Genomic DNA, 10,229 nt, shown 5'->3' with positions numbered 1-10,229 from the left:
AGACGGTGGAGGGGTGGCCGTGGAGGGGTGGTTGAACAGGACCCCGTGGTGTGGAGGGCTGGATGAACAGTAGACGGTGGAGGGGTGGTTGAACAGGACCCCGTGGTGTGGAGGGCTGGATGAACAGTAGATGGTGGAGGGATGGATGAACAGTAGACGGTGGAGGGGTGGTTGAACAGTAGCCAGTGGAGTAGCGCGCGGTGGAGGCTAGATGAACAGGAGCTCGTGGAGGCTGGAGGAGGTCGACGGTAGCCCGTGGAGGCTGGAGAAGGTCGACGGTGGAGATGAACAGTATCCCGTGGAGTCCCGTTTTGCGGTACGCCACACCCCTCCCAATGAACAGGACCCCCGTTTCGATCGTAGCGCTCCAACACAAGTTCGTTTTGTCCGTTTTGCGGTACGCCACACCCCTCTCGATGAACAGGACCCCCGTTTCGACCGTAGCACTCCAACACAAGTCCCTGTTGTCCGTTTTGCGGTACGCCACACCCCTCCCAATCAACAGGACCCCCGTTTCGACCGTAGGAGGTCCGTTTCCTCCGTTTTGCGTTATGCCACACCCCTCCCGATCAACAGGACCCCGTTCCAAACGTAGGAGGTTCGTTTCCCCCGTTGTGCGGTACGCCAGGCCTTGTTTCCATCGCCTGTTCCATCCAAGCCCTCCCGATGAACACGACCACGCATTCCGTTCCGACCCATCCGGTTGGCTCCCCATGAACACGACGACGACGCTATTTCTCCGTTCCGACCCAGCCATGTACGTATGCGCGAGTAGGCGTTCGAGACCCTTCCCTTATGTACGTACGTGGCCGTATTTTCTTTCTCCCACCCTCGCCGTTGTATGTACGTGTACATGCTACGTGTGCGCCTCTACTACGACACGTCCGTGCCTCTACATCGACCAGTATGTACATACACGTTCGCGACCAGAATGACAACGCTATGTACGCTTCGACCAGGTGGGTCCCGACTGTCATGCACTTCCTTGCCTCCGAAGATGTAGCTGGTGGATCCCAGCAGTCAGGGGGCGAATCGTTTTGTTTTTTTACCCAGACGCACTTCCTTGCGTGCGAAGATTTAGCTGGTGGGTCCCAGCAGTTAGGGGGGCGAATCGTTTTTTTGCCCGGATGCACTTCCTTGCGTGCGAAGATGTAGCTGGTGGGTCCCAACAGTCAGGGGGGCGAATCATTTTTTTTTCGGGCGCAGTTCCTTGCGTGCGAAGATGTAGCTGGAGGGTCCTAGCAGACAGGGGGAACATTTTTTTTCATGAAATATGGTGGCCCGTCCGATGGGTCCCTGCTGTCAGGTGGAGGAATAATTATTTTGCGCGTAATAAGGAGGCACTTCTTTGCTGCGGCCGTGGACCCAACTGTCAGCCTCTCCACTTACAGTCCACATCCGATGGAAGCCATTCCTTGACCATGTTGACCACGCCGCGCTGAGAGCACCAGGGCGGTGTACGACGGCGAGGCCTAGGAAGGGGACGACGCGGAGCCGGGGAAGACGCGGCAGTGGATGCCCATGCGTAGAGGAGTATGAGGGTTCACTCGTTCGGCTGCGGTGTGAGGCTGCCGTCGCCGTAGAATAACAGGGGGTGTGGGTGCGTAGAGGGATGGCCTGGCCAGCGGCGGGAGTAGTAGGGGGCGGTGAGGCCTCCGTGACATCACAGCCGGCCACGGGCGGCAGGAGCAGGCGGCACGACCGACGCTGCTTTGGGCAGCTGGAGCAAGAAGACCAGAGGTTGCAGAAGCACTACGACCGTTGGATAGACATCGTACGGTCACTGGAGCTGGAATTGTTCATATATTGACTAAAGTTGACAAAGGCCTCCGTCCCAGTCAACTTAGTAGGTCCACAAGTCATCCTCCCACCAAGGTTGGTCCCAGCTAGCAGGGGGTATTCATTTTTTTGTGCGTCATAAGGAGGCACTTCCGGTGGGTCCGAGCTGACAGCGGGGGGAACGTTTTTTTCGCGAAATACGGTGGCCCGTCCTCTGGGTCCCAGCAGTCAGGGGGAAACGTTTTTTTTCACGAAATACTGGTGGCCCATCTGGTGGGTCCCTACTGTCAGGTGGAGGAATAATTATTTTCGGCATAATAAGGAGGCACTTCCTTGCGGCTGCTGTGAACCCAGCTGTCAGCCTCTCCACGTACAGTACTCTTCCGATGGAAGTCGGTCGTTGACCACATTGACCACGCCATGCAGAGAGCACCATGGTGGTGGACGACGGCGAAGCCTAGGAAGGGGACGCCGCGGAGCCGAGGAAGACACGGCAGTGGAAGCCCGCGCGGAGAGGAGTACGAGGGTTCACCGGTTCGGCTGCGGTGTGAGGCTGCCGTCGCCGCAGAATAACAGGGGGTGTGGGTGAGTAGAGGGATGCCCTGGCCAGCGATGGGAGTAGTAGGGCGCGCTGAGGCCTGCGTGGCAGCACAGCCGGCCACGGGAGGCGGGAGGCGGTCCCGCCGGTGCTGCTTTGGCGGCTGGAGCAAGAAGATCAGAGATTGAAGAAACACGGCAGCCGTTGGATTGACATCCAACGGTTACATCTGCTAGAATCGTTTGTTGACGTAGTATAAATAACTAAAAAAATCATGCATACGCGTCAACAAAACAGGCCCACAAGTCAGACCACTCCCTCTTTTTTTAATAATTTATATATAGCTCGTGGCAACTTCTTATGCAATTTATTGCAGTCGTTTTTTGGTTGGCCGGGGCCAATTTCGCATATTTCTGTGGGGTCCAAACTATTTTTAATACCGAAATGTCGAGCCAGATTTAAAGTACTTTGAAGATATATTTAAATTAGGTTAATGCCCAATGAAATAGGAATCTGAAAATGTGAAAAAAAATCAGAAATTATAAAGTAATTGCCAATTTGTCATCTGTTTTTATATTTAGAACCCATTTCATATTACTTTCAAGATTTGCAAGCGTCTTGAAAGAGTTGCAGCCCATCAGGGCATAGAAAAATAAGTAGGCCTGGATTGGGTATTCTTCAGAAAAAATAAACTGGGCTCATTTTCACAAAGAAAAAATAGCTGGGGTGGTCACATGGTGAACATAAAATATAAGCCTGGGCTAGACATGCCACAGCCCAGTTCAAACCCTGCTCCGTCTCAACAATACCAAACAAAAAAATACTGCTTGAGTAGCTACGTCCTAGGTGTTAGCCGATCTTGTGCTGTTCTCTTGTCTATTGACTATATACGCTCACAATGTCGTGGGTCCCAGATGTCAGGAAAACACTAGGAGGAAGCATTTTATTTTTCCATACGCTCACGTTGTGGCCCCCTACTGTCATCCTCTCCACGTACTTCTGCCAATTCCTGTTGTTTGTTGACCATGTTGACAAAGCGAGAGGGCGGCGCCACGGCGAGCGCACCATAGCGTGCGGAGGACGTCGGCGTTAACGATTTAGGAGACGGTGGGGCGGTGATGCGTGCGCTGAGGCGCAGCCAGCCGTGGGAGGCGGAAGCAGGCGGCCCTGCCGGCGTTGGTTTGGTTTTGGCGACTGGAGGAAGACAGGACTGAATAAACACGACAGACTGTAAAAGCAGCAGGAGTACTTAACAACCTTAACTGAAACCAGCAGGGGCACTTAACAACCAAAGCTGAAAGGAGTATGAGTACTTATACAGGTTCAACCATACAAAGCATGCCTCGAACAGTGTTACTTTGCCTACAGTTAACCAAGGGTGAGGCCACCAAGCCCCAGGACAAGGCCCAAGCACCACCCCGCGCATCCACAACCTTCTGAAAGCGGCTTCATCTCGCAACGTGGTCAATAAACAGGATATTCACTTTAGAGCCATGGAAAAGCATGAACATAATCTTCAGTCCTATTCTCCAAGATGGACAGGCCTTCATTATTTGAGACCACCCACGAATAAGTATCTTTTCACCTCCAAGGGGAATTGAGTAGGTCGACATAAACATCATGTTGTGACCAAGCGCAAGTCTCACCCGACCATGGTCAGGCATCTATATAGGAACAATAGAACTTGGCAGTTCCTGTTTCAAGAAGATCACAACTGTAAAACTGTGTATAAGCAATAGTTTATGAACAACATATATAACAGAAAAAAACTCGTACCATAAGTTTCTCGACACAGTTGGACCTGTTCAACGAGTGCAGCAGTGGCACACATATCCCACGTGGCATTCCACCATTGAAACACCCCACAAGGACCTCAAGACGATCAATAAACTATAGGAACATGTGGATGTCGTCCCAGTCAACTTCAGTGCCATCAGTAACAGCCAAGTTACTACAGAATAACAAACGAGTAGCCTGCTTAACTCTAAAAAAACCTACACGTGCCACCAATTATAAGAAAATATTAGTTAGAAGTAGCATCTTCGTGAGAGATTCGTTGCTACTTCTAAAGTTAAATTGTGATTGGTTAGACAGAATAGGTGGATTAAGAAGTAATCGAGGCAACAAGCAAGAACCAGATACAAAACTAACATGGATGAACAATTGGAACGACGTCGGGGTGGAAGATCGCAGTGAAGATGAGACCAGGTTCTGCTATTTCCATCAACATTCGTGCGCCAACTTTCAGTCCGCAACACTTGAGAAAATTTATCCAAATTAGGCCATAAAAAAGCAGCGATCTTCTTGGTTCATGAACCCAACTCAGAAGTAATATCCATGGATTGTCTTCACTGTGACCATTAAACTAGTGTATTCAGTTATGGCAAGGCCGAGCATCTTGAGTACATGTGTTCTGGCAGAGCAAATAATACACAGCAGGAAAAATAATATAAGAACACAGCATGTTAAAAAAAACCACCCTCCCGGATAGAGAAGAGGATTCTAGGAACATACTGTGCATGTTTCAAAATGCTGTGGTAGGATGAGAAGGAACAAGTGTGGCGTCTCGCCGAAGGCGCAGAAATCTGTAGGGTACTCGCACTTTGGGCACTCAAACTAAAACACACTAGATTCAGTACGAAGAAAAATGCATCAATGGCGGTGGCTGCCATCCTAGGATTACCTGCGACCAAGGGAGTTGGATTTATCGGGGATGGATGAAGAATTCGTACCTGGTTCTCCATGAGAAAACCCTATGCAATCGCCGAGTGGGGGTTTTCTCTAAACAAGCAGACGAGGGAGAAGGGGATTCAGGTCCAGTGAAATATTGCCGCTTCGTCCGTCCAGCTTACTGCAAAAGCAGGAAAGGGGGGGTTGTGATTTGACGGCTCATTGGGCATTACTGTGGCGCTACGACCGGGGTGTGTCTACCATGAAGTTTTGCACTCTAATTTGTGCATATGGCATGTGGACCCCATTGCCGGTTGCCCCACATATCAGCGAAAGGAAGTAGAAAGACAGGAGTAACTAGTTACACATAAATATGTTTTTGACAAAGAGATACTCCCTCTGTAAAGAAATATACAAATCTTTTATATCACAGGCTCACCTTGCCGAGAAATATACTCCCTCTGCAACGCACGAGCATTATGGGGGTTCAGCTTTTTTTATGGGGGTTCAGCTGAGAATATAATACTCAGATAGGCTCACGGTTCTGGACTTTGGGCCGCAGGCCGACCCTGCATGTTTGGGGGCCCATGTGTTCTACCTCAGCGCTTTTCATATTGCAAGTGATCGGTACTGCGCTGGTTTTAGATGCTGTCGCAAGGCGAATACACAAAATTGAATAAAGCACGACAGTTGTTGGAATGAAATCGAACGGCAGTTCCTAACCAGCAATCAGGGTTGCAATTTTATCAAAGATATACCATGTGATAAATAATACTGTCGTACTACTTATACACACAAGACACTCGTTTTACCATGCCAGATTATTACATCAAAATCTCTCGGAGGATAGATCAGTTCGGCAGTTGCGTGCTGCTACTGAAGAATTTCAAAGTTGATTTGGACCAGCTCTCCTTGCCGAGAAAGTTCGATTTTGACATCATCCCCTACCGCAAGATATGATTTAGATTTGAACCTTGACCATCCTTTAGCATCAATCATCATGCGACCATCCTTTGTACTTACAATATATTGAGCAGGTTTATTCACACCAAGGCTGCGCATGGTAAGAGAAACTTGGCCGCGGTCGCCCAGATTGTTGAATGACTCCCTCGTTGCTCTAGGAATTCTCTGTTTGCAAACAAGAAGACATACCCAAAAAGTTAGATCAACACAGTGAATCATGTGAAACAACATGGAAAGAAAAAAGAACGAAGCACTTGGGCGGCCAATGCTTACCAAGAAGGTGGACATGTCGGTTTTTATAAGGACTTTGGTATATGAAGTGCGAACTGCAGCCCAGTCTGTTGCCGGTGCAACTGCACGGGCCGGACCAAATGCAAGTGCAATTGTTGGTGCAGGTGTCGAAGCCGCTGCTGCTGCTGCCGGAGATGGTGCTCCTTGTAGAGCTGGTGCCAGTGTCGATGCTCGATCCTCCGGTAGATCAGACTGATCCACTAACGCGGTCGGTGCCCAATCCTCAGTTGTATCAGACTAAGCCGCTGCCGCTGTGAGTGCTAGAGCAACTGCCGGTGCTCGATCTGTGCGAGACAGCGGCGATCATGTCTAGTCTGCTATGATCGGCTTTCTAACTTAACTAGGATCTGTGACCATGATCCAGTTTTTTTCTTCATTTCTTTTAAACGCGAGAAGGACTAATTGTGGCGTTTTTGTTAAACCAAACTGCAGTTCATCATGGGGATTCAACTTGTACTCAGACAACAGACTGATCCAATTTTTTCCAATAATATAAGTGATGGACAGTGCCTTCATTACTGACACGACATAAGAAGTGAAACCTGCAAAAATAGCCATCGTAGAGCAAACCAAATGGTTTATTCTGTGATGAATGTCACATGGCAAAACCTGCATCATAAAATTGCAGGAAAAGAAAGAAAACATGACATTAAATCAATAAGAGTCAGACAGTAAATCAATAAGATTTACTTGATGTGACACGAGTGAATCCTTACCAGGAAATCACTATGTTGAAGTACTAAACAGAAGATTGATCGTCCAACTACGCGTGGCATACAGGGGCCCTGCCTACTCCCATAAGCAGGACAGTCCAAAGGTCGTGACAAATCGTATGGACCGAACATCCATGGGACTAGAAATCCTGGTGGGTGCGATAAACCCTGCAATGCATACAGATATTGGAGTGTAACCATAATTGATAAACCATCCTCACAAAAAAATATGATCTGGATACTTCAAAATGTACAGACCGAATTGAGTGGACAGACATTAACATAGACCGTTCTCAGGACTGACCACACACCAAAAGCGGCAGTACTAATAAACAATACAGGGTTCACAAACACAAATCAAGTACTGAACAATAGTACTTACTACAGACAAGCAAAGTTGCACTAACTAAACTCTGCAGACTATTTCTTGCCACCGACCTAGGGGATGAACCCCGCATAACTGACTAGGCCATGGACTTCGTGTGAGATGTCTACATGCACCATCACCATCTTGTCAACCTTGGAGAACCTAACAGAGTGGTCTTTCCACTCATAAACATGATGATGAAGACATGCCACATCAGATTTGTTGGGAAGCTTTACAAGAACCACACCCTTTGTAATCGAAGGCACAACCAAGAAATTGTTGTGGTCAAGTACAGCCTCGAGAACACGCCTGGCAACAATGCTACAGGAAAACACTAGTTCAGGACACATGGCGACAAGAACACAGCAGCTGGATAGTTCAGGAGTAGAACTCATCATCAGGTCTTCTAGTTCACACGGCATGACTTTGAGAACTTCATATCCACTGCGGACCTGGTTCTAATTCAAACAGAAACCATATTTTATTACTACCTCCGTTTAGAAATATAAGATGATTTTCGATATTATACTCCATATATGACTACATATACGCACAGAAATGAGTGAACAAAGACACTAGAACATGTCTTCAAAGGCATGAGAGCAGAGGGATTACATGCAATATCCATAACACAAGTTACTGAGGCAAATATACCCTCTTAAAAGGTAGCATTGATGTTCATAAATTACTCCCTCCGTCCCAAAATTCTTGTCTTAGATTTGTCTAGATACGGATGTATCAAGTCTCATTTTAGTATTAGATACATACATATCTAGACAAATCTAAGACAAGAAATTTGGGGCAGAGGGAGTAGTTGAAAGTAATCTATAAGAAATCAGTGTAAACCTCTCGCATGTTTTGGTCAAAAGAGGAATTTAGAACCGTCATTTGGCACACTAAAATCACATGCAAGATCACCCAGAAAGTTGTACTTTACTACCAGTACTAGTACTACGTGTTAGATGAAAAAACACGATCAAGATCGAGAAAAAGATCGTCAACAAGAGACATTACCTGGACTTGCTTAATGAGGGATCCCGGAGAGGGGGGCTTGGACAGGGCGATGGCTTTGAGCTTGTCTGCGGTAGTCTCAGCAGGGTGCTTGCGCTTCCTCGTACCATGAGCCTTGAGAGTTTTGGCCAAAGCCATAGACATCACGTCGGCCGGTGCTCCGGCGTCCATCCAAGAGAGGAAGCTGAGAGAGAAGAGTGAATGGAGGAACGAGATGAGGGAGAAGCGACGCGAGTGGGGGTTTTTTTCAAGAGAGGAAGCTGAGAGAGAAGAGTGAAATGATGGTTGCTTCGTCTGTCCAACTTACTGCTGGAAAGGGGGGGTTTGTGATTTGACGACTCATTGGGCATTACTGTGGCGGTTCAATCGGGGTAGTCTATCGTCACTCTACTATGAAGTAATTTAGTGCATGGCTAGTGGACCTAGGTGCTGGCTGTCCCACACGTCGGCGAAAGTGAGTAATTTAGTGCATGGCTGGAGGAGGATCCGCACGGTAGAGCGTGTCCACTGTTTTTCATTCTCAAGAAAAAAATGATTACAGCAAGCGTTTCCACTCTTACGACGGAGGAGTGCGAAACACGGCAGCCACTTGAACATACCTCGTGCTCCTACTACTAGGCATGTGCAGTGGTTCATACATCAGTACTACACAATCTTGTTGCTAGTGTAGTAAGATATGACGATAACAAATGATGTTGTGCGCATGTCAACTACTCCTACATGTAACATAGTACTGCTTTTTCGACTGTCTGGTCAAGAATGAACGGTGAGACCAATGTTAACAGAACTAGGTCCACAGCGCACAGAGAGTATGATGCTACAGTACTCCACGAAACATGAACCATATGAAGCACATCCTATAGTGTTAGACAGGGTGTATGAAGGGTGCACGAGATGGGAGCAAAAGTTCCCTTATTGTCCCACTTTTGGGTGTTTGGCAGAGTGCATGAACCATGAAGGGTGCATGAGTCCACACTAGTAGGTTGACAAAAATACACGAAGAGGAAATAACTATATTAAGATGAGAATGCAATCAAACACACCCACACGCTTTGTGCTACAGTGACTGATCTGCACCATCTGAGTTTGATCCAACGGTCATGTTGCGCCGAGACATGGACATGCCCATGCAGAGGGCGCCTAAACACCACCAAAGTCCCTCTGCTTCTCGAGGCGCATGATGTTGGTGATGCAGGGTGCAACCGCCCGCAGAGCCCGCTCCCGGTCGACGGGAGCAAGCTCGTCAAAGACGGATGTAACACCCCGGATGTAACTTTCCATCTTTGTAACTCCAACTCTTGCCATTTTCGGCTATGGTTATGATATTCCCTCCGTGGTTGGGCATTTGTCTTTTGTTTTGCTTTTTATTCATGTCATGCATCTCATATCATATCATCATGTGCATCTCATTTGCATACGTGTTCGTCTCATGCATCCGAGCATTTTCCCCGTTGTCCGTTTTGCAATCCGATACTCCCACATACACCGGCGCACCCCTCTTGTCTCTTTTAGTGTGCGGGTGTTAAACGTTCTCGGAATGGACCGAGCCTTGTCAAGTGGCCCTTGTATACCACCAATAGACCACCTGTCAAGTTTCGGGTCATTTGGAGCTCGTTTGATACTCCAACGGTTAACCGCATAATCGCAAAGGCCTCTTTTGAGTTGCAGCCCAACACCCCTCCAAAACAGCCCAATAACCCATCTAAGTCACTTCCATGCTCTCCGTCGTCGGATCACGATCGTGTGGGCGAAAACTACACCTCATTTGGACACTCCTAGCTCCTTCTACCTATAAAAACACCTACCCCTCCGAATTCCGGATCAAACCCTAGCCCCGCTCCTCTCCCCGCCGCCGGACACGTCCGGACGGAGCCGGACGCGTCCGCCCGCCGCCGCC

The sequence above is a fragment of the Triticum dicoccoides genome, chromosome 2B (genome assembly GCF_002162155.2).
Source record: "Triticum dicoccoides isolate Atlit2015 ecotype Zavitan chromosome 2B, WEW_v2.0, whole genome shotgun sequence".
NCBI lineage: Eukaryota > Viridiplantae > Streptophyta > Magnoliopsida > Poales > Poaceae > Triticum > Triticum dicoccoides.
Note: the sequence above shows the minus strand (reverse complement) of the source record.